This window comes from Oncorhynchus gorbuscha, linkage group LG14, assembly GCF_021184085.1.
Source record: "Oncorhynchus gorbuscha isolate QuinsamMale2020 ecotype Even-year linkage group LG14, OgorEven_v1.0, whole genome shotgun sequence".
Taxonomy (NCBI): domain Eukaryota; kingdom Metazoa; phylum Chordata; class Actinopteri; order Salmoniformes; family Salmonidae; genus Oncorhynchus; species Oncorhynchus gorbuscha.
This window is the reverse complement of record NC_060186.1, coordinates 6,922,754-6,950,253: the sequence shown is the minus strand read 5'-3', so window position 1 is coordinate 6,950,253 and position 27,500 is coordinate 6,922,754. Positions and strand designations below refer to the sequence as shown.

Sequence of the window (27,500 nt, the reverse complement as noted above, 5' to 3'; positions counted from 1 at the left end):
AGTCTGTCTCTATACCCTGCTGTGTATCTCCTAGCAGTCTGTCACTATACCCTGCTGTGTATCTCCTAGCAGTCTGTCACTATACCCTGCTGTGTATCTCCTAGCAGCCTGTCACTATACCCTGCTACTATACCCTGCTGTGTATCAACCTAGCAGCCTGTCACTATACCCTGCTGTGTATCAACCTAGCAGCCTGTCACTATACCCTGCTGTGTATCAACCTAGCAGCCTGTCACTATACCCTGCTGTGTATCTCCTAGCAGTCTGTCACTATACCCTGCTGTGTATCTCCTAGCAGCCTGTCACTATACCCTGCTGTACCCAGGCTGGGCTACAGCTCTGTATGTGACTCAGGTGCTCCCCCTACCCAGAGATATGCCACCCTGCTTGCTTGGCACACAGAATGCACAGCACCCAGCTCACAGGATCTAGCACACGGAGCAGTGTGGAGGAGCGTCCTGATTCTGGAGTTTTGCATGGTGGTCATGTGACCTCCACATTCTGTAAACATGCCTCATGTTCCCAACTTGAGTGTGTGTGTGGTGCAATTATGTCCCGTGCCCCTGTTGGAGCGAAGGCAACACCCTCCAAGTTCCCGGCTGGATAATTATCAGAACCAGAGAGCAAGAGAACTACACAGAGAGAGAGAGAGAGTGCGAGAGAGAGAGAGTGCGAGAGAGAGAGAGTGCGAGAGAGAGAGAGACAGAGACAGAGACAGAGACAGAGAGAGACAGAGACAGAGACAGAGAGAGGGAGAAATGGGGAGGCAGGGCCCATCAGTAGTGGTGTGTATCAGTAGTGTGTATCAGTAGTAGTGTATCAGTAGTGTGTATCAGTAGTGTGTATCAGTAGTCTGTATCAGTAGTGTGTATCAGTAGTAGGGTGTATCAGTAGTGTGTATCAGTATTAGTGTGTATCAGTAATGTGTGTGAATCTCTAGGTTATACTGCTATGTGTTGTGATAGTGTGTTGTCGGGAACAGAGAGAGAGAGACTACTTTGGGGCAGGGCCCATCAGTAGTAGTGTATCAGTAGTAGTGTATCAGTAGTAGTGTGTATCAGTAGTCTGTATCAGTAGTCTGTATCAGTAGTCTGTATCAGTTGTGTGTATCAGTAGTAGGGTGTATCAGTAGTGTGTATCAGTAGTGTGTGTCAGTAGTGTGTATCAGTAGGGTGTATCCATAGTGTGTATCAGTAGTGTGTATCAGTAGTGTGTATCAGTAGTGTGTATCAGTAGTGTGTATCAGTAGGGTGTATCAGTAGTAGGGTGTATCAGTAGTGTGTATCAGTATTAGTGTGTATCAGTAGTGTGTATCAGTAGTGTGTATCAGTAGGGTGTATCCATAGTGTGTATCAGTAGTGTGTATCAGTAGTGTGTATCAGTAGTGTGTATCAGTAGTGTGTGTATCAGTAGTGTGTGTATCAGTAGTGTGTATCAGTAGTAGTGTGTATCAGTAGTGTGTGTGAATCTCTAGGTTATACTGCTATGTGTTGTGATAGCAGGGCCCATCAGTAGTAGTGTGTATCAGTAGTGTGTGTGAATCTCTAGGTTATACTGCTATGTGTTGTGATAGCAGGGCCCATCAGTAGTAGTGTGTATCAGTAGTGTGTGTATCAGTAGTGTGTATCAGTAGTAGTGTGTATCAGTAGTGTGTATCAGTAGTGTGTATCAGTAGTGTGTATCAGTAGTGTGTATCAGTAGTAGTGTGTATCAGTAGTGTGTGTGAATCTCTAGGTTATACTGCTATGTGTTGTGATAGCAGGGCCCATCAGTAGTAGTGTGTATCAGTAGTGTGTGTGAATCTCTAGGTTATACTGCTATGTGTTGTGATAGCAGGGCCCATCAGTAGTAGTGTGTATCAGTAGTGTGTGTGAATCTCTAGGTTATACTGCTATGTGTTGTGATAGCAGGGCCCATCAGTAGTAGTGTGTATCAGTAGTGTGTGTGAATCTCTAGGTTATACTGCTATGTGTTGTGATAGCAGGGCCCATCAGTAGTAGTGTGTATCAGTAGTGTGTGTGAATCTCTAGGTTATACTGCTATGTGTTGTGATAGCAGGGCCCATCAGTAGTAGTGTGTATCAGTAGTGTGTGTGAATCTCTAGGTTATACTGCTATGTGTTGTGATAGTGTGTTGTAGGGAACAGTAACGTGCTTTGACAATTGTGTCTCATTGGTTCTTCATGGATACAGCCAGGTCCATCATCCTCTACCTCTCTCCTTCCTATTCTCCCTCCCATCCCTGTCTCTCTACCTCTCTCCTTCCTATTCTCCCTCCCATCCCTGTCTCTCTACCTCTCTCCTTCCTATTCTCCCTCCCATCCCTGTCTCTCTACCTCTCTCCTTCCTATTCTCCCTCCCATCCCTGTCTCTCTACCTCTCTCCTTCCTATTCTCCCTCCCATCCCTGTCTCTCTACCTCTCTCCTTCCTATTCTCCCTCCCATCCCTGTCTCTCTACCTCTCTCCTTCATATTCTCCCTCCCATCCCTGTCTCTCTACCTCTCTCCTTCATATTCTCCCTCCCATCCCTGTCTCTCTACCTCTCTCCTTCCTATTCTCCCTCCCATCCCTGTCTCTCTACCTCTCTCCTTCATATTCTCCCTCCCATCCCTGTCTCTCTACCTCTCTCCTTCATATTCTCCCTCCCATCCCTGTCTCTCTACCTCTCTCCTTCATATTCTCCCTCCCATCCCTGTCTCTCTACCTCTCTCCTTCATATTCTCCCTCCCATCCCTGTCTCTCTACCTCTCTCCTTCATATTCTCCCTCCCATCCCTGTCTCTCTACCTCTCTCCTTCCTATTCTCCCTCCCATCCCTGTCTCTCTACCTCTCTCCTTCATATTCTCCCTCCCATCCCTGTCTCTCTACCTCTCTCCTTCATATTCTCCCTCCCATCCCTGTCTCTCTACCTCTCTCCTTCATATTCTCCCTCCCATCCCTGTCTCTCTACCTCTCTCCTTCATATTCTCCCTCCCATCCCTGTCTCTCTACCTCTCTCCTTCATATTCTCCCTCCCATCCCTGTCTCTCTACCTCTCTCCTTCATATTCTCCCTCCCACCCCTGTCTCTCTACCTCTCCTTCCTATTCTCCCTCCCATCCCTACATCTCTACCTCTCTCCTTCATATTCTCCCTCCCATCCCTGTCTCTCTACCTCTCTCCTTCATATTCTCCCTCCCATCCCTGTCTCTCTACCTCTCTCCTTCATATTCTCCCTCCCATCCCTGTCTCTCTACCTCTCTCCTTCATATTCTCCCTCCCATCCCTGTCTCTCTACCTCTCTCCTTCCTATTCTCCCTCCCATCCCTGTCTCTCTACCTCTCTCCTTCATATTCTCCCTCCCATCCCTGTCTCTCTACCTCTCTCCTTCATATTCTCCCTCCCATCCCTGTCTCTCTACTCTCTCCTTCATATTCTCCCTCCCATCCCTGTCTCTCTACCTCTCTCCTTCATATTCTCCCTCCCATCCCTGTCTCTCTACCTCTCTCCTTCATATTCTCCCTCCCACCCCTGTCTCTCTACCTCTCTCCTTCCTATTCTCCCTCCCATCCCTACATCTCTACCTCTCTCCTTCATATTCTCCCTCCCATCCCTGTCTCTCTACCTCTCTCCTTCATATTCTCCCTCCCATCCCTGTCTCTCTACCTCTCTCCTTCCTATTCTCCCTCCCATCCCTGTCTCTCTACCTCTCTCCTTCATATTCTCCCTCCCATCCCTGTCTCTCTACCTCTCTCCTTCCTATTCTCCCTCCCATCCCTACATCTCTACCTCTCTCCTTCATATTCTCCCTCCCATCCCTGTCTCTCTACCTCTCTCCTTCCTATTCTCCCTCCCATCCCTGTCTCTCTACCTCTCTCCTTCCTATTCTCCCTCCCATCCCTGTCTCTCTACCTCTCTCCTTCCTATTCTCCCTCCCATCCCTACATCTCTACCTCTCTCCTTCATATTCTCCCTCCCATCCCTGTCTCTCTACCTCTCTCCTTCCTATTCTCCCTCCCATCCCTGTCTCTCTACCTCTCTCCTTCCTATTCTCCCTCCCATTCCCTGTCTCTCTACCTCTCTCCTTCCTATTCTCCCTCCCATCCCTGTCTCTCTACCTCTCTCCTTCATATTCTCCCTCCCATCCCTGTCTCTCTACCTCTCTCCTTCCTATTCTCCCTCCCATCCCTGTCTCTCTACCTCTCTCCTTCATATTCTCCCTCCCATCCCTGTCTCTCTACCTCTCTCCTTCATATTCTCCCTCCCACCCCTGTCTCTCTACCTCTCTCCTTCATATTCTCCCTCCCACCCCTGTCTCTCTACCTCTCTCCTTCATATTCTCCCTCCCATCCCTGTCTCTCTACCTCTCTCCTTCATATTCTCCCTCCCATCCCTGTCTCTCTACCTCTCTCCTTCATATTCTCCCTCCCACCCCTGTCTCTCTACCTCTCTCCTTCATATTCTCCCTCCCACCCCTGTCTCTCTACCTCTCTCCTTCATATTCTCCCTCCCATCCCTACATCTCTACCTCTCTCCTTCATATTCTCCCTCCCATCCCTGTCTCTCTACCTCTCTCCTTCATATTCTCCCTCCCATCCCTGTCTCTCTACCTCTCTCCTTCATATTCTCCCTCCCACCCCTGTCTCTCTACCTCTCTCCTTCATATTCTCCCTCCCATCCCTGTCTCTCTACCTCTCTCCTTCATATTCTCCCTCCCATCCCTGTCTCTCTACCTCTCTCCTTCCTATTCTCCCTCCCATCCCTGTCTCTCTACCTCTCTCCTTCATATATTCTCCCTCCCATCCCTGTCTCTCTACCTCTCTCCTTCCTATTCTCCCTCCCATCCCTGTCTCTCTACCTCTCTCCTTCCTATTCTCCCTCCCATCCCTACATCTCTCTACCTCTCTCCTTCCTATTCTCCCTCCCATCCCTGTCTCTCTACCTCTCTCCTTCATATTCTCCCTCCCATCCCTACATCTCTCTACCTCTCTCCTTCCTATTCTCCCTCCCATCCCTGTCTCTCTACCTCTCTCCTTCATATTCTCCCTCCCATCCCTGTCTCTCTACCTCTCTCCTTCATATTCTCCCTCCCATCCCTGTCTCTCTACCTCTCTCCTTCATATTCTCCCTCCCACCCCTGTCTCTCTACCTCTCTCCTTCATATTCTCCCTCCCACCCCTGTCTCTCTACCTCTCTCCTTCATATTCTCCCTCCCACCCCTGTCTCTCTACCTCTCTCCTTCATATTCTCCCTCCCACCCCTGTCTCTCTACCTCTCTCCTTCATATTCTCCCTCCCACCCCTGTCTCTCTACCTCTCTCCTTCATATTCTCCCTCCCATCCCTGTCTCTCTACCTCTCTCCTTCATATTCTCCCTCCCATCCCTGTCTCTCTACCTCTCTCCTTCATATTCTCCCTCCCATCCCTGTCTCTCTACCTCTCTCCTTCATATTCTCCCTCCCATCCCTGTCTCTCTACCTCTCTCCTTCATATTCTCCCTCCCATCCCTGTCTCTCTACCTCTCTCCTTCATATTCTCCCTCCCATCCCTGTCTCTCTACCTCTCTCCTTCATATTCTCCCTCCCATCCCTGTCTCTCTACCTCTCTCCTTCATATTCTCCCTCCCATCCCTGTCTCTCTACCTCTCTCCTTCATATTCTCCCTCCCACCCCTGTCTCTCTACCTCTCTCCTTCATATTCTCCCTCCCATCCCTGTCTCTCTACCTCTCTCCTTCATATTCTCCCTCCCATCCCTGTCTCTCTACCTCTCTCCTTCATATTCTCCCTCCCATCCCTGTCTCTCTACCTCTCTCCTTCCTATTCTCCCTCCCATCCCTGTCTCTCTACCTCTCTCCTTCATATTCTCCCTCCCATCCCTACATCTCTACCTCTCTCCTTCATATTCTCCCTCCCATCCCTGTCTCTCTACCTCTCTCCTTCATATTCTCCCTCCCATCCCTGTCTCTCTACCTCTCTCCTTCCTATTCTCCCTCCCATCCCTGTCTCTCTACCTCTCTCCTTCCTATTCTCCCTCCCACCCCTGTCTCTCTACCTCTCTCCTTCCTATTCTCCCTCCCACCCCTGTCTCTCTACCTCCCTCCTTCATATTCTCCCTCCCATCCCTGTCTCTCTACTCTCTCCTTCCTATTCTCCCTCCCATCCCTGTCTCTCTACCTCTCTCCTTCATATTCTCCCTCCCATCCCTGTCTCTCTACCTCTCTCCTTCCTATTCTCCCTCCCATCCCTGTCTCTCTACCTCTCTCCTTCCTATTCTCCCTCCCACCCCTGTCTCTCTACCTCTCTCCTTCATATTCTCCCTCCCATCCCTGTCTCTCTACCTCTCTCCTTCCTATTCTCCCTCCCACCCCTGTCTCTCTACCTCTCTCCTTCATATTCTCCCTCCCATCCCTGTCTCTCTACCTCTCTCCTTCCTATTCTCCCTCCCACCCCTGTCTCTCTACCTCTCTCCTTCCTATTCTCCCTCCCACCCCTGTCTCTCTACCTCTCTCCTTCATATTCTCCCTCCCACCCCTGTCTCTCTACCTCTCTCCTTCATATTCTCCCTCCCATCCCTGTCTCTCTACCTCTCTCCTTCATATTCTCCCTCCCATCCCTGTCTCTCTACCTCTCTCCTTCATATTCTCCCTCCCATCCCTGTCTCTCTACCTCTCTCCTTCATATTCTCCCTCCCATCCCTGTCTCTCTACCTCTCTCCTTCATATTCTCCCTCCCATCCCTGTCTCTCTACCTCTCTCCTTCATATTCTCCCTCCCATCCCTGTCTCTCTACCTCTCTCCTTCATATTCTCCCTCCCACCCCTGTCTCTCTACCTCTCTCCTTCATATTCTCCCTCCCATCCCTGTCTCTCTACCTCTCTCCTTCATATTCTCCCTCCCATCCCTGTCTCTCTACCTCTCTCCTTCATATTCTCCCTCCCATCCCTGTCTCTCTACCTCTCTCCTTCATATTCTCCCTCCCACCCCTGTCTCTCTACCTCTCTCCTTCATATTCTCCCTCCCACCCCTGTCTCTCTACCTCTCTCCTTCATATTCTCCCTCCCATCCCTACATCTCTCTACCTCTCTCCTTCATATTCTCCCTCCCATCCCTACATCTCTACCTCTCTCCTTCATATTCTCCCTCCCATCCCTACATCTCTCTACCTCTCTCCTTCATATTCTCCCTCCCATCCCTGTCTCTCTACCTCTCTCCTTCATATTCTCCCTCCCATCCCTGTCTCTCTACCTCTCTCCTTCATATTCTCCCTCCCATCCCTGTCTCTCTACCTCTCTCCTTCATATTCTCCCTCCCATCCCTGTCTCTCTACCTCTCTCCTTCCTATTCTCCCTCCCATCCCTGTCTCTCTACCTCTCTCCTTCATATTCTCCCTCCCATCCCTGTCTCTCTACCTCTCTCCTTCCTATTCTCCCTCCCATCCCTGTCTCTCTACCTCTCTCCTTCATATTCTCCCTCCCATCCCTGTCTCTCTACCTCTCTCCTTCCTATTCTCCCTCCCATCCCTGTCTCTCTACCTCTCTCCTTCATATTCTCCCTCCCACCCCTGTCTCTCTACCTCTCTCCTTCCTATTCTCCCTCCCATCCCTGTCTCTCTACCTCTCTCCTTCATATTCTCCCTCCCACCCCTGTCTCTCTACCTCTCTCCTTCATATTCTCCCTCCCATCCCTGTCTCTCTACCTCTCTCCTTCATATTCTCCCTCCCATCCCTGTCTCTCTACCTCTCTCCTTCCTATTCTCCCTCCCACCCCTGTCTCTCTACCTCTCTCCTTCATATTCTCCCTCCCATCCCTGTCTCTCTACCTCTCTCCTTCATATTCTCCCTCCCATCCCTGTCTCTCTACCTCTCTCCTTCATATTCTCCCTCCCATCCCTGTCTCTCTACCTCTCTCCTTCCTATTCTCCCTCCCATCCCTGTCTCTCTACCTCTCTCCTTCATATTCTCCCTCCCACCCCTGTCTCTCTACTCTCTCCTTCATATTCTCCCTCCCATCCCTGTCTCTCTACCTCTCTCCTTCATATTCTCCCTCCCACCCCTGTCTCTCTACCTCTCTCCTTCATATTCTCCCTCCCACCCCTGTCTCTCTACCTCTCTCCTTCATATTCTCCCTCCCATCCCTGTCTCTCTACCTCTCTCCTTCATATTCTCCCTCCCACCCCTGTCTCTCTACCTCTCTCCTTCCTATTCTCCCTCCCATCCCTGTCTCTCTACCTCTCTCCTTCATATTCTCCCTCCCATCCCTACATCTCTCTACCTCTCTCCTTCATATTCTCCCTCCCATCCCTGTCTCTCTACCTCTCTCCTTCATATTCTCCCTCCCATCCCTACATCTCTCTACCTCTCTCCTTCCTATTCTCCCTCCCATCCCTACATCTCTCTCTACCTCTCTCCTTCCTATTCTCCCTCCCATCCCTACATCTCTCTACCTCTCTCCTTCCTATTCTCCCTCCCATCCCTGTCTCTCTACCTCTCTCCTTCATATTCTCCCTCCCACCCCTGTCTCTCTACCTCTCTCCTTCCTATTCTCCCTCCCATCCCTGTCTCTCTACCTCTCTCCTTCCTATTCTCCCTCCCATCCCTGTCTCTCTACCTCTCTCCTTCATATTCTCCCTCCCACCCCTGTCTCTCTACCTCTCTCCTTCCTATTCTCCCTCCCATCCCTGTCTCTCTACCTCTCTCCTTCATATTCTCCCTCCCACCCCTGTCTCTCTACCTCTCTCCTTCCTATTCTCCCTCCCATCCCTGTCTCTCTACCTCTCTCCTTCATATTCTCCCTCCCATCCCTACATCTCTACCTCTCTCCTTCATATTCTCCCTCCCATCCCTGTCTCTCTACCTCTCTCCTTCATATTCTCCCTCCCATCCCTACATCTCTCTACCTCTCTCCTTCATATTCTCCCTCCCACCCCTGTCTCTCTACCTCTCTCCTTCATATTCTCCCTCCCATCCCTGTCTCTCTACCTCTCTCCTTCCTATTCTCCCTCCCATCCCTACATCTCTACCTCTCTCCTTCCTATTCTCCCTCCCATCCCTGTCTCTCTACCTCTCTCCTTCCTATTCTCCCTCCCATCCCTACATCTCTCTACCTCTCTCCTTCCTATTCTCCTCCCATCCCTGTCTTTCTACCTCTCTCCTTCCTATTCTCCCTCCCATCCTTAAGTCACTCTCCTTCTCCTCTCTCTCTCCCTCTCCCCTCAATCTCTCTCTCTCTCTCTCTCTTGCTCTCTCTCCCTCCCCCTCCTCTCTCTCTCCCTCCTCCCTCTCCCTCCCCCTCTCCCTCCCCTCTCTCTCTCTCTCCCTCCCCTCCTCTCTCTCTCCCTCCCCTCCTCTCTCTCTCCCTCCCCCTCTCCCTCTCCCTCTCCCCCTCCTCTCCATCCCACCTCTCTTCCTCTCACCTCAGCTCTGAAGGGTTTAGTGTTTAGCATCACAACATGCTACATATTATGGAAATGGAGACCTTTACACACACACACACACACACACACACACACACACACACACACACACACACACACACACACACACACACACACACACACACACACACACACACACACACACACACACACACACACACACACACACACACACACACACACACACACACACACACACACACACACACACACACACACACACACATAGACACAATGCCTCCGGTCGTGTCTTTGGCTATGCCGGATTAAGTGATATGACATGCTATTCTATAAAATGATTTCTCCGTAATTAATATTACCTGATTGAGCTAATCATGTAAATGTAATTAACTAGAGAGTCGGGGCACCAAAAAATAATATTTATAGATCTGTTATCTTCCGAATAAACTCTTAAACACCTAGTCATATTTTACATCAATAGCATTCAATATTAATCGTCATCTTAATTCAGTCTCATCTGAAAGTTGTAAATTCTTGGTTATCTGCACGAACCCTGGCTAACAAGTTGAATCAGCAATACAAAATTGGGTTTAATTATTTATTTACTAAATACCTAACTAATCACACAGAATTACACGTACACACAATTAAATCATAACTTGATTACAAATGACGTCATAAAGGAAAATGTCCCTAGCGGGCGGAACAGATATGACAGCTGGTTACACAAAGGAAAAGGGCTGGGTTTGAGTGAAAGAGTGGGAAGACTGAGGGACACAGGGAGAAGCTGTGGTATCGTAAATACAGTATCTGATGCATTCTAAATTACCGCCCATTTGGAAAAGGAAAATGCAATAAATATTTATTCTGAGCTGCGCTTCGGCAGGTTGGTGGTAGATGGAAGGCCCCACCGAGTCCTGCGTACAGCAGAATGTCTCTGCTGGTAAATTGTATACGTTGTAGTAACGTTGTTGTGTGGAAGACGGGATACTCTGTCTGTTCCTTCCTAACCTGCGTTTGCAGCTGCTGTTGCAAACTCAACGGCTAGGAGGTATCACTTCTGTAGTGAATAAGAGTTCAAAGTTCATACCATTCACAACCAAAGCACACGTTGATGTTCGCTTCGTTCTGTAGTTCTGTAATTATTATCTGAACCATTCTGACATTGGACCGTTGTCCTCACATCCTCGGAAACAGGAGGTTATATTGTCGTCTAGGCTTTATATAGGAAGGGAGAGGAGGGCGTGTCCCTTCGCAGGGGCGGTCCGCTGATTGAGCAGAGCCCTACCTTATGAAAACCCAAATCTCACATTTTAGAAGCTAAAAACACATTTCATCCCATCACAAATAATTTGATATTCAAACATTTAAATTGAACAACAATTCCATGTGAATCCGATAACTCTGATGTGTAGACTTTCCACTGTAGAGTTTATGTCATCTTATCATTGATGAGAATGTCTCAGATGACAACCGAACTGACATCATATTCATTAAGTACCACCGCATATGTTCAATTGGTCGGATTACCAGAATATAGTTCATTTCCCCCCACCTTCTGATGTTCCCAGAATCTCTATGTTAACCAAGGGGTTTTCAAATTAAACATCAGTAGGGTAGAGAGAGGAAAAAGGGGGGAAGAGGTATTTAAGACTGTCATAAACCTACCCCCAGGCCAACGTCATGACACTCCTCAGTCCCTGCTGTGTAGCAGCGTTCTAGACCCTTCCTCCTGAATAACAGAAGCATCATTCTCAGAGTGGATTAACCTCTGACTAAACTGTTACTCCATGTTGGCTCTTCACACTGCTGCCTGTCACCCCCCACTGTAGGGCATTCTGAAGCAGCTTCCTAAGACTCCATGTTGGCTCTTCACACTGCTGCCTGTCACCCCCCACTGTAGGGCATTCTGAAGCAGCTTCCTAAGACTCCATGTTGGCTCTTCACACTGCTGCCTGTCACCCCCACTGTAGGGCATTCTGAAGCAGCTTCCTAAGACTCCATGTTGGCTCTTCACACTGCTGCCTGTCACCCCCCACTGTAGGGCATTCTGAAGCAGCTTCCTAAGACTCCATGTTGGCTCTTCACACTGCTGCCTGTCACTGCTGCCTGTCCCCCACTGTAGGGCATTCTGAAGCAGCTTCCTAAGACTCCATGTTGGCTCTTCACACTGCTGCCTGTCACCCCCACTGTAGGGCATTCTGAAGCAGCTTCCTAAGACTCCATGTTGGCTCTTCACACTGCTGCCTGTCACCCCCCACTGTAGGGCATTCTGAAGCAGCTTCCTAAGACTCCATGTTGGCTCTTCACACTGCTGCCTGTCACCCCCCACTGTAGGGCATTCTGAAGCAGCTTCCTAAGACTCCATGTTGGCTCTTCACACTGCTGCCTGTCACCCCCACTGTAGGGCATTCTGAAGCAGCTTCCTAAGACTCCATGTTGGCTCTTCACACTGCTGCCTGTCACCCCCCACTGTAGGGCATTCTGAAGCAGCTTCCTAAGACTCCATGTTGGCTCTTCACACTGCTGCCTGTCACCCCCCACTGTAGGGCATTCTGAAGCAGCTTCCTAAGACTCCATGTTGGCTCTTCACACTGCTGCCTGTCACCCCCCACTGTAGGCCATGTTGGCTCTGTAGGACATTACTAATGATCAGCTGTGTCACATCCGGCCATGATTGGGAGTCTCATAGGGCGGCGCCCAGCGTCGTCCGGATTTGTCCGGGGTGTGCCGTTATTGTGAATAAGAATTTGTTCTAGTTAAATAAAGGTTAAATCAAATAAAAACAAATATACAAAAATATATGCCATGATGGACACTAAGCTAGCATGTGTCCTAACGATGTGTGTGCATCAGAATGATAACAGTGTGTACACATTCTACAGTACCCTGGCAGCACAGAGCTGCTTAGGTAGCACGGGCTAATGACTGGTTTACATGGGACAGACATAGTGCACACACACACACACACACACACACACACACACACACACACACACACACACACACACACACACACACACACACACACACACACACACACACACACACACACACACACACACACACACACACACACACACACACACACACACACACACACACACACACACACACACACACACACATTAGCTAGTTATCATTTATTTAGACAATACATTGAGTTGCCCTGATCAATTCTCTAGTAGTTTAATGTTGTGTATAACCCCACTCCTCCTGTCTGGTGATTATTGGCTGCTGAGACAGAGAGCTAGCTGCTCATTAGGCCTGTGTGTAACGATGCCAGGTCTGAAACTGTGTCTGTGTACCAAATGCCTGCCTATATCCTATGTAGTGCACTAAATATTGGGTCTTGGTCTAAAGTAGTGCCCTAAATATTGGGTCTTGGTCTAAAGTAGTGCACTAAATATAGGGTCCTGGTCTAAAGTAGTGCACTAAATATAGGGCCCTGGTCTAAAGTAGTGCACTAAATATTGGGCCCTGGTCTAAAGTAGTGCACTAAATATTAGGTCCTGGTCTAAAGTAGTGCACTAAATATTAGGCCCTGGTCTAAAGTAGTGCACTAAATATAGGGCCCTGGTCTAAAGTAGTGCACTAAATATAGGGCCCTGGTCTAAAGTAGTGCACTAAATATTAGGCCCTGGTCTATAGTGCACTACACAGGGAATAGGGTGCCATTTGGGATGTGAACCTGTGCTTTTATGTCCCTGTGTTAGCGCTAGCGAGGATGCTAACTGACTCACAGGGCCCTGGTGTCTGATGCCATCTAATGAGCAAACACACACACACACACACACACACACACACACACACACACACACACACACACACACACACACACACACACACACACACACACACACACACACACACACACACACACACACACACACACCTCCTTGCCACCGCGTCGCAAACTCTGCAGCCATGGCAACCGCAAGGCGAGAGCGTATGGTCGCTGAGCACGGCGGTGTGGTCAACAAGGGTGCGTGTGTGTCTCTGCATGCTGTGTGAGTGCTCTGTGTGTGTGTGTGTGTGTGTGTGTGTGTGTGTGTGTGTGTGTGTGTGTGTGTGTGTGTGCGTGCGTGCGTGCGTGCGTGCGTGCGTGCGTGTGTTTGTGTGCGTGCGTGTGTGTGTTTGTGTGTGTGGCAGGGCTCACCCTCCTGTAATAATGTATCTGTCTCTACCAATGTAAATATTTCACCACTCGTGGTTCGAGGCCTGTCGTCCTGCCTCGGGTGTATTACATCTCTGATGTCTCTATGTTTACTCTGAGCTCTGTTGTCCACAGCACCCTGTCTGTGTCAGAAACCACACCCTATACCCTAGATGGTGCACTCAAAAGTAGGGGGGAAATCTAGGGAATAGCTTGTATTGACTACAGACCAGCAGCTTGTATTGACTACAGACCAGCAGCTTGTATTGACTACAGACCAGCAGCTTGAATTGACTCCAGACCAGCAGCTTGTATTGACTACAGACCAGCAGCTTGTATTGACTACAGACCAGCAGCTTGAATTGACTCCAAACCAGCAGCTTGTATTGACTCCAGACCAGCAGCTTGTATTGACTTCAGACCAGCAGTTTGAATTCGATCAACATGTATGTTGGTTCCTAATGCCGTGTTACGTTCCCAGGTCAGGTATTAGTTGGTTCCTAATGCCGTGTTACGTTCCCAGGTCAGGTATTAGTTGGTTCCTAATGCCGCGTTACGTTCCCAGGTCAGGTATTAGTTGGTTCCTAATGCCGCGTTACGTTCCCAGGTCAGGTATTAGTTGGTTCCTAATGTCGCGTTACGTTCCCAGGTCAGGTATTAGTTGGTTCCTAATGCCGTGTTACGTTCCCAGGTCAGGTATTAGTTGGTTCCTAATGCCGTGTTACGTTCCCAGGTCAGGTATTACAGCCTTCATGGTTCCTGAGGGAATGTTTCAGTGACATTTAAAGATTCTGTTGGACGGTTTCTCCCCAGGAAAGGTATTAGTTGGTTCAGAATAATGCTGGGCTGTTACTGAACCAGGTCACTGGTGACAGTTAGTTGGTTCCTAATGCCGCGTTACGTTCCCAGGTCAGGTATTAGTTGGTTCCTAATGCGTGAGTGTGTCTGCCTGCATCCAAAGGTCAGGTATTACAGCCTTCATGGAGCCATTGGAGAAGTGTTTGGGAATGTTTCAGTGACATTTAAAGATTCTGTTGAACATATAGCACGGTTTCTCCCCACTGAAACAGGGTAGTATTGATGTTCAGAATAAAGGGCTGGGCTGAACACACTGAACCAGTGTGGGGAAAACAACTGGTGACAGTCAGGGTGTGTAGTATAACAGTATCAGGTGTGTGTAGTAGAACAGTATGTGGTAGTATAACAGTATCAGGTGTGGTAGTATAACAGTGTGTGTGGTAGTATAACAGTGTCAGGGTGGTAGTATAACAGTATCAGGGTGGTAGTATAACAGTATCAGGGTGGTAGTATAACAGTGTGTGTGGTGTATGTGAGGGTGTGTCTGCCTGCATCATCAAAGGGATCATTCCCATAGCAACAGATGAGCCTCATGGTGGCTGCATGTGACAGACGGAAAGGGCATTCGTGTGTTTGTGAGATAATGTGTGTTCTCACCCTCTTCAGTACACACACAGGGTGGTAGTATACACACAGGGTGGTGACATACACAGTGAGGTACAGGGTGGTAGTACACACATCAGGGTGGTAGTATAACAGTATCAGGGTGGTAGTATAACAGTATCAGGGTGGTAGTGTAACAGTGAGGTATCAGGGTGGTAGTATAACAGTATCAGGGTGGTAGTATAACAGTATCAGGGTGGTAGTACACAGTATCACAGTAACAGTATCAGGGTGGTAGTATAACAGTATCAGGGTGGTAGTATAACAGTACAGGGTGGTAGTAAACATAACCCGTATAACATATAGCACTCAGAGGTATCCCCTCAGCCTAATACAGGGCAGAAATATAAAATGATCTGTCCCTCAGTCTAATACAGTGTAACATAGGGATGTAGTGAGGTATCAGGGTGGTAGTATAACAGTGAGGTATCAGGGTGGTAGTATAACAGTGAGGTATCAGGGTGGTAGTATAACAGTATCAGGGTGGTAGTATAACAGTATCAGGGTGGTAGTAGAACAGTATCAGGGTGGTAGTATAACAGTATCAGGGTGGTAGTATAACAGTATCAGGGTGGTAGTATAACAGTATCAGGGTGGTAGTATAACAGTATCAGGGTGGTAGTATAACAGTATCAGGGTGGTAGTATAACAGTATCAGGGTGGTAGTATAACAGTATGAGGGTGGTAGTATAACAGTATCAGGGTGGTAGTATAACAGGGTGGTAGTATAACAGTGAGGTATCAGGGTGGTAGTATAACAGTATCAGGGTGGTAGTATAACAGTGAGGTATCAGGGTGGTAGTATAACAGTATCAGGGTGGTAGTATAACAGTATCAGGGTGGTAGTATAACAGTATCAGGGTGGTAGTATAACAGTATCAGGGTGGTAGTATAACAGTATCAGGGTGGTAGTATAACAGTGAGGTATCAGGGTGGTAGTATAACAGTGAGGTATCAGGGTGGTAGTATAACAGTATCAGGGTGGTAGTATAACAGTATCAGGGTGGTAGTATAACAGTATCAGGGTGGTAGTGTAACAGTGAGGTATCAGGGTGGTAGTATAACAGTATCAGGGTGGTAGTATAACAGTATCAGGGTGGTAGTATAACAGTATCAGGGTGGTAGTATAACAGTATCAGGGTGGTAGTATAACAGTATCAGGGTGGTAGTATAACAGTATCAGGGTGGTAGTATAACAGTATCAGGGTGGTAGTATAACAGTATCAGGGTGGTAGTGTAACAGTGAGGTATCAGGGTGGTAGTATAACAGTATCAGGGTGGTAGTATAACAGTATCAGGGTGGTAGTATAACAGTATCAGGGTGGTAGTATAACAGTATCAGGGTGGTAGTGTAACAGTGAGGTATCAGGGTGGTAGTATAACAGTATCAGGGTGGTAGTATAACAGTATCAGGGTGGTAGTATAACAGTATCAGGGTGGTAGTATAACAGTATCAGGGTGGTAGTATAACAGTGAGGTATCAGGGTGGTAGTGTAACAGTATCAGGGTGGTAGTATAACAGTATCAGGGTGGTAGTATAACAGTATCAGGGTGGTAGTATAACAGTATCAGGGTGGTAGTATAACAGTGAGGTATCAGGGTGGTAGTATAACAGTATCAGGGTGGTAGTATAACAGTGAGGTATTAGGGTGGTAGTATAACAGTATCAGGGTGGTAGTATAACAGTATCAGGGTGGTAGTATAACAGTGAGGTATCAGGGTGGTAGTATAACAGTATCAGGGTGGTAGTATAACAGTATCAGGGTGGTAGTATAACAGTGAGGTATCAGGGTGGTAGTATAACAGTATCAGGGTGGTAGTATAACAGTATCAGGGTGGTAGTATAACAGTATCAGGGTGGTAGTATAACAGTGAGGTATCAGGGTGGTAGTATAACAGTATCAGGGTGGTAGTATAACAGTATCAGGGTGGTAGTATAACAGTATCAGGGTGGTAGTATAACAGTATCAGGGTGGTAGTATAACAGTATCAGGGTGGTAGTATAACAGTGAGGTATCAGGGTGGTAGTATAACAGTATCAGGGTGGTAGTATAACAGTATCAGGGTGGTAGTATAACAGTATCAGGGTGGTAGTATAACAGTATCAGGGTGGTAGTATAACAGTATCAGGGTGGTAGTATAACAGTATCAGGGTGGTAGTATAACAGTATCAGGGTGGTAGTATAACAGTATCAGGGTGGTAGTATAACAGTATCAGGGTGGTAGTATAACAGTATCAGGGTGGTAGTATAACAGTATCAGGGTGGTAGTATAACAGTGAGGTATCAGGGTGGTAGTATAACAGTATCAGGGTGGTAGTATAACAGTATCAGGGTGGTAGTATAACAGTATCAGGGTGGTAGTATAACAGTGAGGTATCAGGGTGGTAGTATAACAGTATCAGGGTGGTAGTATAACAGTATCAGGGTGGTAGTATAACAGTATCAGGGTGGTAGTATAACAGTATCAGGGTGGTAGTATAACAGTATCAGGGTGGTAGTATAACAGTATCAGGGTGGTAGTGTAACAGTGAGGTATCAGGGTGGTAGTATAACAGTATCAGGGTGGTAGTATAACAGTATCAGGGTGGTAGTGTAACAGTGAGGTATCAGGGTGGTAGTATAACAGTATCAGGGTGGTAGTATAACAGTATCAGGGTGGTAGTATAACAGTATCAGGGTGGTAGTATAACAGTATCAGGGTGGTAGTATAACAGTATCAGGGTGGTAGTATAACAGTATCAGGGTGGTAGTATAACAGTATCAGGGTGGTAGTATAACAGTGAGGTATCAGGGTGGTAGTATAACAGTATCAGGGTGGTAGTGTAACAGTGAGGTATCAGGGTGGTAGTATAACAGTATCAGGGTGGTAGTATAACAGTATCAGGGTGGTAGTATAACAGTATCAGGGTGGTAGTATAACAGTATCAGGGTGGTAGTATAACAGTGAGGTATCATGGTAGTAGTGTAATTTTAGTGATGTAGTGAGGCATTATGTCAGGATGTCTTCTCTTACCCGTCACCACCAGCTGTACAGACCTGACTATTACAGGTCTGTGGCAGTAAGGCAGGCAGGCATCTCTTACCCAGCTCTAGCCTCTCGTCTAGCCACTCTCTTCTCCACTGGCTGAAGGACTCACTAATGCTTTCCCATTCCTTACTGAGTGGCTACATGACACTATGGGCGTGGCACTCTTCTATTGAAACCTTTTTGTCATTCTGGGTTTGGGAGAGCTACAGCCCAGTTCAGCTTTCCCATGTAAGGTGAAGGAGGATTCTGGGATTGGGAGAGCTGCAGCCCAGTCCAGCTTTCCCATTTAAGGTGAAGGAGGATTCTGGGATTGGGAGAGCTACAGCCCAGTTCAGCTTTCCCATGTAAGGTGAACAAGGATTCTGGGATTGGGAGAGCTACAGCCCAGTTCAGCTTTCCCATGTAAGGTGAACGAGGATTCTGGGATTGGGAGAGCTACAGCCCAGTTCAGCTTTCCCATGTAAGGTGAACAAGGATTCTGGGATTGGGAGAGCTGCAGCCCAGTCCAGCTTTCCCATGTAAGGTGAAGGAGGATTCTGGGATTGGGAGAGCTACAGCCCAGTTCAGCTTTCCCATGTAAGGTGAAGGAGGATTCTGGGATTGGGAGAGCTACAGCCCAGTTCAGCTTTCCCATGTAAGGTGAACAAGGATTCTGGGATTGGGAGAGCTACAGCCCAGTTCAGCTTTCCCATGTAAGGTGAACGAGGATTCTGGGATTGGGAGAGCTACAGCCCAGTTCAGCTTTCCCATGTAAGGTGAAGGAGGATTCTGGGATTGGGAGAGCTACAGCCCAGTTCAGCTTTCCCATGTAAGGTGAAGGAGGATTCTGGGATTGGGAGAGCTACAGCCCAGTTCAGCTTTCCCATGTAAGGTGAACGAGGATTCTGGGATTGGGAGAGCTACAGCCCAGTTCAGCTTTCCCATGTAAGGTGAAGGAGGATTCTGGGATTGGGAGAGCTGCAGCCCAGTCCAGCTTTCCCATGTAAGGTGAAGGAGGATTCTGGGATTGGGAGAGCTACAGCCCAGTTCAGCTTTCCCATGTAAGGTGAACAAGGATTCTGGGATTGGGAGAGCTACAGCCCAGTTCAGCTTTCCCATGTAAGGTGAAGGAGGATTCTGGGATTGGGAGAGCTACAGCCCAGTTCAGCTTTCCCATGTAAGGTGAAGGAGGATTCTGGGATTGGGAGAGCTACAGCCCAGTTCAGCTTTCCCATGTAAGGTGAAGGAGGATTCTGGGATTGGGAGAGCTACAGCCCAGTTCAGCTTTCCCATGTAAGGTGAACGAGGATTCTGGGATTGGGAGAGCTACAGCCCAGTTCAGCTTTCCCATGTAAGGTGAAGGAGGATTCTGGGATTGGGAGAGCTGCAGCCCAGTCCAGCTTTCCCATGTAAGGTGAAGGAGGATTCTGGGATTGGGAGAGCTACAGCCCAGTTCAGCTTTCCCATGTAAGGTGAACAAGGATTCTGGGATTGGGAGAGCTACAGCCCAGTTCAGCTTTCCCATGTAAGGTGAAGGAGGATTCTGGGATTGGGAGAGCTAAACCCATGTGCTCAATATAATCTCATGTGCTCAATATAATCCCAGGTGATCAATATAATCCCAGGTGATCAATATAATCCCAGGTGATCAATATAATCCCAGGTGATCAATATAATCCCAGGTGATCAATATAATCCCAGGTGATCAATATAATCTCATGTGCTCAATATAATCCCAGGTGATCAATATAATCCCAGGTGATCAATATAATCCCAGGTGATCAATATAATCCCAGGTGATCAATATAATCCCAGGTGATCAATATAATCCCAGGTGATCAATATAATCCCAGGTGATCAATATAATCCCAGGTGATCAATGTAAATTCATGTGTTCAATACAACCCTTGTTTTAAATGTAATCCCACGTGTTAGCAGGCCGCCAGAACGCTTGATGATAGTTGATGGAAACAGCGCTTTGTTTTTAATGATTTAGTTTGAATCCTTCCTCCCCCCAAAGCGCAGGCCTGACCTCAACTACTCTGAACTAATACCCAAATGTAATGCTTTGAGTTGTTTCTGTTTTAACTCTGGGACCCCCCATGCATTAGACAATGTACATTCACCATAATGTGTTGAGTTTGGAAGGGAGACTGTGAGGTCTCGTTGAGTCAGCAGGCAGGTGGTGGTCGGTACAATAGGAGAACACCAGGGAAACATATTACATCACTCTTCTGCCTCTGTTACACACACACACACACGCACACGCACACACACACACACACGCACACGCACACACACACACACACGCACACACACACACACACACACACGCACACGCACGCACGCACGCACGCACACACACACACACCCTCCTAGTCAAGTGTGTGTGCCAGCATGTAATGCTTGGAGTTTATGCTCAATCTTACTCACTGAACCATTCGGCTCACTGTTCTCAGTCAATCTTTAGCCTCTTCTTTCTCTCTCTCTCTCTCTTTCTTGCTCTCTCATCTCCACCTCAATCCCCCTCTCCCTCTCCCTCTCCTCTCTCTCACCTTTTCTCACCTTTCTCTCTCTCTCTCTCTCTCTCTCTCTCTCTCTCTCTCTCTCTCTCTCTCTCTCTCTCTCTCTCTCTCTCTCTCTCTCTCTCTCTCTCTCTCTCTCTCTTTCTCTTTCTCAACCTCTTCTCCCTTCTTCCTGTCTCCCCATCTCGTCTTTTTCTCTCTGTCTCCTCTTTCTTCCAGTTTAGGAAATCACAGGTACATATAGATGTCAGGTGTGTGTGTGTGCTCCGTCTAAGACCGAGTCGCCTGCTGCACCACCAGGCTCCTGGGAGGTGACCCAGTTTCCCATGATTCACCACACAAGCACACGACTGCGCTGATCCCATCCAGGGCCTAATACATTGTTTGACTGATCCATCAATTATGAATCAGCAGCAACAGCAGACTTTCAACCACTTAAGTCTTCAGCAGAACGGGAGGGGTGAGAGGGCTTGGAGAGGAGGGAGATGTTGAGGGCTTGGAGAGGAGGGAGATGTTGAGGGTTGAGAGCGCTTGGAGAGGAGGGAGATGTTGAGGGTTGAGAGGGCTTGGAGAGGAGGGAGATGTTGAGGGTTGGGAGGGCTTGGAGAGGAGGGAAATGTTGAGGGTTGAGAGGGCTTGGAGAGGAGGGAAATGTTGAGGGTTGAGAGGGCTTGGAGAGGAGGGACATGTTGATGGTTGAGAGAGCTTGGAGAGGAGGGAAAGGTTGAGGTTTTAGAGGGCTTGGAGAGGAGGGAAATGTTGAGGGTTGAGAGGGCTTGGAGAGGAGGGACATGTTGAGGGTTGAGAGGGCTTGGAGAGGAGGGAGATGTTGAGGGTTGAGAGGGCTTGGAGAGGAGGGAGATGTTGAGGGTTGGGAGGGCTTGGAGAGGAGGGAAATGTTGAGGGTTGAGAGGGCTTGGAGAGGAGGGAAATGTTGAGGGCTGAGAGAGCTAGGAGAGGAGGGAAATGTTGATGGTTGAGAGAGCTTGGAGAGGAGGGAAATGTTGAGGGTTGAGAGGGCTTGGAGAGGAGGGACATGTTGATGGTTGAGAGAGCTTGGAGAGGAGGGAAATGTTGAGGGTTGAGAGGGCTTGGAGAGGAGGGAAATGTTGAGGGTTGAGAGGGCTTGGAGAGGAGGGACATGTTGATGGTTGAGAGAGCTTGGAGAGGAGGGAAAGGTTGAGGTTTTAGAGGGCTTGGAGAGGAGGGAAATGTTGAGGGTTGAGAGGGCTTGGAGAGGAGGGACATGTTGAGGGTTGAGAGGGCTTGGAGAGGAGGGACATGTTGATGGTTGAAAGAGCTTGGAGAGGAGGGAAAGGTTGAGGGTTGAGAGGGCTTGGAGAGGAGGGACATGTTGATGGTTGAAAGAGCTTGGAGAGGAGGTAAATGTTGATGGTTGAGAGAGCTTGGAGAGGAGGGAAATGTTGAGGGCTGAGAGGGCTTGGAGAGGAGGGAAATGTTGAGGGCTGAGAGGGCTTGGAGAGGAGGGAAATGTTGAGGGTTGAGAGGGCTTGGAGAGGAGGGAAATGTTGTGGGTTGAGAGGGCTTGGAGAGGAGGGAAATGTTGAGGGTTGAGAGGGCTTGGAGAGGAGGGAAATGTTGTGGGTTGAGAGGGCTTGGAGAGGAGGGAAATGTTGAGGGTTGAGAGGGCTTGGAGAGGAGGGAAATGTTGTGGGTTGAGAGGGCTTGGAGAGGAGGGAAATGTTGTGGGTTGAGAGGGCTTGGAGAGGAGGAAATGTTGGGTAGGTACGCTCTGTGTTGGTAGGTCAGGTTGGGTAGGCTCGCTCTGTGTTGGTAGGAACACTCCATGTTGGTAGGAACACTCTGTGTTGGTAGGTAAGCTCTGTGTTGGTAGGAACGCTCCATGTTGGTAGGTACGCTCTGTGTTGGTAGGAACGCTCTGTGTTGGTAGGAACACTCTGTGTTGGTAGGAACGCTCTGTGTTGGTAGGAACGCTCTGTGTTGGTAGGAACGCTCTGTGTTGGTAGGAACGCTCTGTGTTGGTAGGAACGCTCCGTGTTGGTAGGAACGCTCCGTGTTGGTAGGAACACTCTGTGTTGGTAGGAACGCTCTAGTTCTAAGGCCGCTGCTGAAACAAGAAACACTTAGCTACCACGAGGCAGTCATTTGTTGCTGTCTCCTCTAACAGGGTTCCTTTATACCTGAGTCCTCTAACAGGGTTCCTTTATACCTAAGTCCTCTAACAGGGTTCTGAGTCCTCTAACAGGGTTCCTTCATTCCTGAGTCCTCTAACAGTGTTCCTTTATACCTGAGTCCTCTAACAGGGTTTTGAGTCCTCTAACAGGGTTCCTTTATACCTGAGTCCCCTAACAGGGTTCCTTCATACCTGAGTCCCCTAACAGGGTTCCTTCATACCTGAGTCCTCTAACAGGTTTCTGAGTCCTCTAACAGGGTTCCCTCATACCTGAGTCCTCTAACAGGGTTCCTTTATCCCCGAGTCCTTAACAGGGTTCTGAGTCCCCAACAGGGTTCTGAGTCCTCTAACAGGGTTCCTTCATACCTGAGTCCTCTAACAGGGTTCCTTTATACCTGAGTCCCCCAACAGGGTTCTGAGTCCTCTAACAGGGTTCTGAGTCCTCTAACAGGGTTCCTTCATACCTGAGTCCTCTAACAGGGTTCCTTTATACCTGAGTCGTCTAACAGGGTTCTGAGTCCTCTAACAGGGATCCTTTATACCTGAGTCCTCTAACAGGGTTCCTTTATACCTGAGTCCTCTAACAGGGTTCCTTTATACCTGAGTCCTCTAAACAGGGTTCCTTTATACCTGAGTCCTCTAACAGGGTTCGTTCATTCCTGAGTCCTCTAACAGGGATCCTTTATACCTGAGTCCTCTAACAGGGTTCCTTTATACCTGAGTCCTCTAACAGGGTTCGTTCATTCCTGAGTCCTCTAACAGGGATCCTTTATACCTGAGTCCTCTAACAGGGTTCCTTCATACCTGAGTCCTCTAACAGGGATCCTTTATACCTGAGTCCTCTAAACAGGGTTCCTTTATACCTGAGTCCTCTAAAAGGGTTCTGAGTCCTCTAAAAGGGTTCTGAGTCCTCTAAACAGGGTTCCTTTATACCTGAGTCCTCTAAAAGGGTTCTGAGTCCTCTAACAGGGTTCCTTTATACCTGAGTCCCCTAACAGGGTTCCTTCATACCTGAGTCCCCTAACAGGGTTCCTTCATACCTGAGTCCTCTAACAGGTTTCTGAGTCCTCTAACAGGGTTCCCTCATACCTGAGTCCTCTAACAGGGTTCCTTTATCCCCGAGTCCCCTAACAGGGTTCTGAGTCCCCCAACAGGGTTCTGAGTCCTCTAACAGGGTTCCTTCATACCTGAGTCCTCTAACAGGGTTCCTTTATACCTGAATCCCCCAACAGGGTTCTGAGTCCTCTAACAGGGTTCTGAGTCCTCTAACAGGGTTCCTTCATACCTGAGTCCTCTAACAGGGTTCCTTTATACCTGAGTCGTCTAACAGGGTTCTGAGTCCTCTAACAGGGATCCTTTATACCTGAGTCCTCTAACAGGGTTCCTTTATACCTGAGTCCTCTAACAGGGTTCCTTTATACCTGAGTCCTCTAAACAGGGTTCCTTTATACCTGAGTCCTCTAACAGGGTTCGTTCATTCCTGAGTCCTCTAACAGGGATCCTTTATACCTGAGTCCTCTAACAGGGTTCCTTTATACCTGAGTCCTCTAACAGGGTTCGTTCATTCCTGAGTCCTCTAACAGGGATCCTTTATACCTGAGTCCTCTAACAGGGTTCCTTCATACCTGAGTCCTCTAACAGGGATCCTTTATACCTGAGTCCTCTAAACAGGGTTCCTTTATACCTGAGTCCTCTAAAAGGGTTCTGAGTCCTCTAAAAGGGTTCTGAGTCCTCTAAACAGGGTTCCTTTATACCTGAGTCCTCTAAAAGGGTTCTGAGTCCTCTAAAAGGGTTCTGAGTCCTCTAACAGGGTTCCCTTATACCTGAGTCCTCTAAAAGGGTTCTGAGTCCTCTAACAGGGTTCCCTTATACTTGAGTACTCTAACAGGGTTCCTTTATACCTGAGTCTTCTAACAGGGTTCCTTCATACCTGAGTCCTCTAACAGGGTTCTGAGACCTCTAACAGGGTTCCTTCATACCTGAGTCCTCTAACAGGGTTCCCTTATAAAGGTCTGTAGTGTATGATCTGATGTTCTGCTGGCGCTGTAGCCTAGAGGTTAAGGTTAACAGCTAGAGGCATAGGAAGGTGTCAATGCCACAAAGGGGTGTGTTTGTCTGAAGTCAGAAGGACTTTGAGAGTTAGGAGTTACCCAGACAACCACCCCCTGCCTCTCCCAGTCTGGCTCCAGATCAGTAGTCAACCCCAGTTCAAAAGGTAGCGCACACACACACACACACACACACACACACACACACACACACACACACACACACACACACACACACACACACACACACACACACACACACACACACACACACACACACACACACACACACACACACACACACACACACACACACACACACACACACCCTCTTCCCTCCATCACACACATCAAAGCTCTCATTATCTCCTGCTGTAGAAATGGGGTGTGTTAGTGGGAAATTGTAAGCATGTGTTGTGTGGCGTGGCACGTGTGTTTGTGTGTGTGTGTGTGTGTGTCGTGTGTGTGTGTGTGTGTGTGTGTGTGTGTGTGTGTGTGTGTGTGTGTGTGTGTGTGTGTGTGTGTGTGTGTGTGTGTGTGTGTGTGTGTGTGTGTGTGTGTGTGTGTGTGTGTGTGTGTGTGTGTGTGCCCTACCATATGTATTCATGCAACTGAGTCCAGAAAAGACACAGCAGTGCCCAGCAGACATCTCATAATGTACTCCTGTGGACCAGGACCCACAGCGCTGTATAGGGAATACCCTGCCATTTGGGAAGCGATCAGAGAGCTCCGTTACTCCTCTGTCCCAGCGTCGGGATGGGCCGTCATTAGGCTAAGTGATATGACAGTCTGGAGAATGGGAGCCAATGGACATGTCTCAAATAGCACCCTACACCCTACACAGTGCACTACCCTCACCAGGGCCCATAGGCTGTCATACACCCTACACGGTGCACTACCCTCACCAGGGCCCATAGGCTGTCATTTGGGCCGAGTCCTAACCCGGCCGTGTTAGAGAGGTTGAGAGAGAGAGAGCGTGAAGGCAGAGGCTCACAGCCATTTCAATCATAGTCCTTATGATGGCTTGCCATTTATTTCACCTGAATCCTCCTCTTTAAACGTGGCCTAAGGCACACTAATATAACCTATATTCACATTGAACAGAGAAACAGCCTCAGCCAAGCAGATGGTGCTTCTATTTCATGTCTTGGGTTGGGGTTATTATAAGAACCTTCTGAACACAGGAGGCAACAGGTGTAACAATGATACTGTAGGTCTGTTGGAGCTCATGAGTGTCATCGCACTTTACTTTGGTGTGTCTTTAGCTGTTCCAAAGCAATCTGGAATAGCCCTTACTGTTCTGTTCTGTATGTCTAGATGATTCAGCCATCTGGAATAGCCCTTACTGTTCTGTTCCATTATGTCTAGATGACCCAGCCATCTGGAATAGCCCTTACTGTTCTGTTCCGTATGTCTAGATGATCCAGCCATCTGGAATAGCCCTTACTGTTCTGTTCTGTATGTCTAGATGATCCAGCCATCTGGAATAGCCCTTACTGTTCTGTTCCATTATGTCTTGATGATCCAGCCATCTGAATAGCCCTTACTGTTCTATTCCATTATGTCTTGATGATCCAGCCATCTGGAATAGCCCTTACTGTTCTGTTCCATTATGTCTTGATGATCCAGCCATCTGGAATAGCCCTTACTGTTCTGTTCCGTATGTCTAGATGATTCAGCCATCTGGAATAGCCCTTACTGTTCTGTTCTGTATGTCTAGATGATTCAGCCATCTGGAATAGCCCTTACTGTTCTGTTCTGTATGTCTAGATGATCCAGCCATCTGGAATAGCCCTTACTGTTCTATTCCATTATGTCTTGATGATCCAGCCATCTGGAATAGCCCTTACTGTTCTGTTCTGTATGTCTAGATGATCCAGCCATCTGGAATAGCCCTTACTGTTCTGTTCCATTATGTCTAGATGATTCAGCCATCTGGAATAGCCCTTACTGTTCTGTTCTGTATGTCTAGATGATCCAGCCATCTGGAATAGCCCTTACTGTTCTATTCCATTATGTCTTGATGATCCAGCCATCTGGAATAGCCCTTACTGTTCTGTTCTGTATGTCTAGATGATCCAGCCATCTGGAATAGCCCTTACTGTTCTGTTCTGTATGTCTAGATGATCCAGCCATCTGGAATAGCCCTTACTGTTCTGTTCCATTATGTCTAGATGATCCAGCCATCTGGAATAGCCCTTACTGTTCTGTTCTGTATGTCTAGATGATCCAGCCATCTGGAATAGCCCTTACTGTTCTGTTCTGTATGTCTAGATGATCCAGCCATCTGGAATAGCCCTTACTGTTCTGTTCTGTATGTCTAGATGATCCAGCCATCTGGAATAGCCCTTACTGTTCTGTTCTGTATGTCTAGATGATCCAGCCATCTGGAATAGCCCTTACTGTTCTGTTCTGTATGTCTAGATGATCCAGCCATCTGGAATAGCCCTTACTGTTCTGTTCTGTATGTCTAGATGATCCAGCCATCTGGAATAGCCCTTACTGTTCTGTTCTGTATGTCTAGATGATCCAGCCATCTGGAATAGCCCTTACTGTTCTGTTCTGTATGTCTAGATGATCCAGCCATCTGGAATAGCCCTTACTGTTCTGTTCTGTATGTCTAGATGATCCAGCCATCTGGAATAGCCCTTACTGTTCTGTTCCATTATGTCTAGATGATCCAGCCATCTGGAATAGCCCTTACTGTTCTGTTCTGTATGTCTAGATGATCCAGCCATCTGGAATAGCCCTTACTGTTCTGTTCCATTATGTCTAG

General features: G+C 48.1%; 1 protein-coding gene and 1 long non-coding RNA gene across 2 annotated transcripts in view; both read left to right on the top strand.

The window, feature by feature from the left end:
• Positions 1–27,500, top strand: part of LOC123995860 (voltage-dependent L-type calcium channel subunit alpha-1C-like) — a 657,732-nt gene that overhangs the window by 62,506 nt on the left and 567,726 nt on the right.
• LOC123994356 overlaps positions 14,405–27,500 on the top strand; it is a 208,659-nt gene continuing 195,563 nt past the window's right edge. The window contains exon 1 of the long non-coding RNA XR_006831644.1: positions 14,405–14,435. This is a non-coding gene — a long non-coding RNA (uncharacterized LOC123994356). The remainder of the gene's footprint in view (positions 14,436–27,500) is intronic.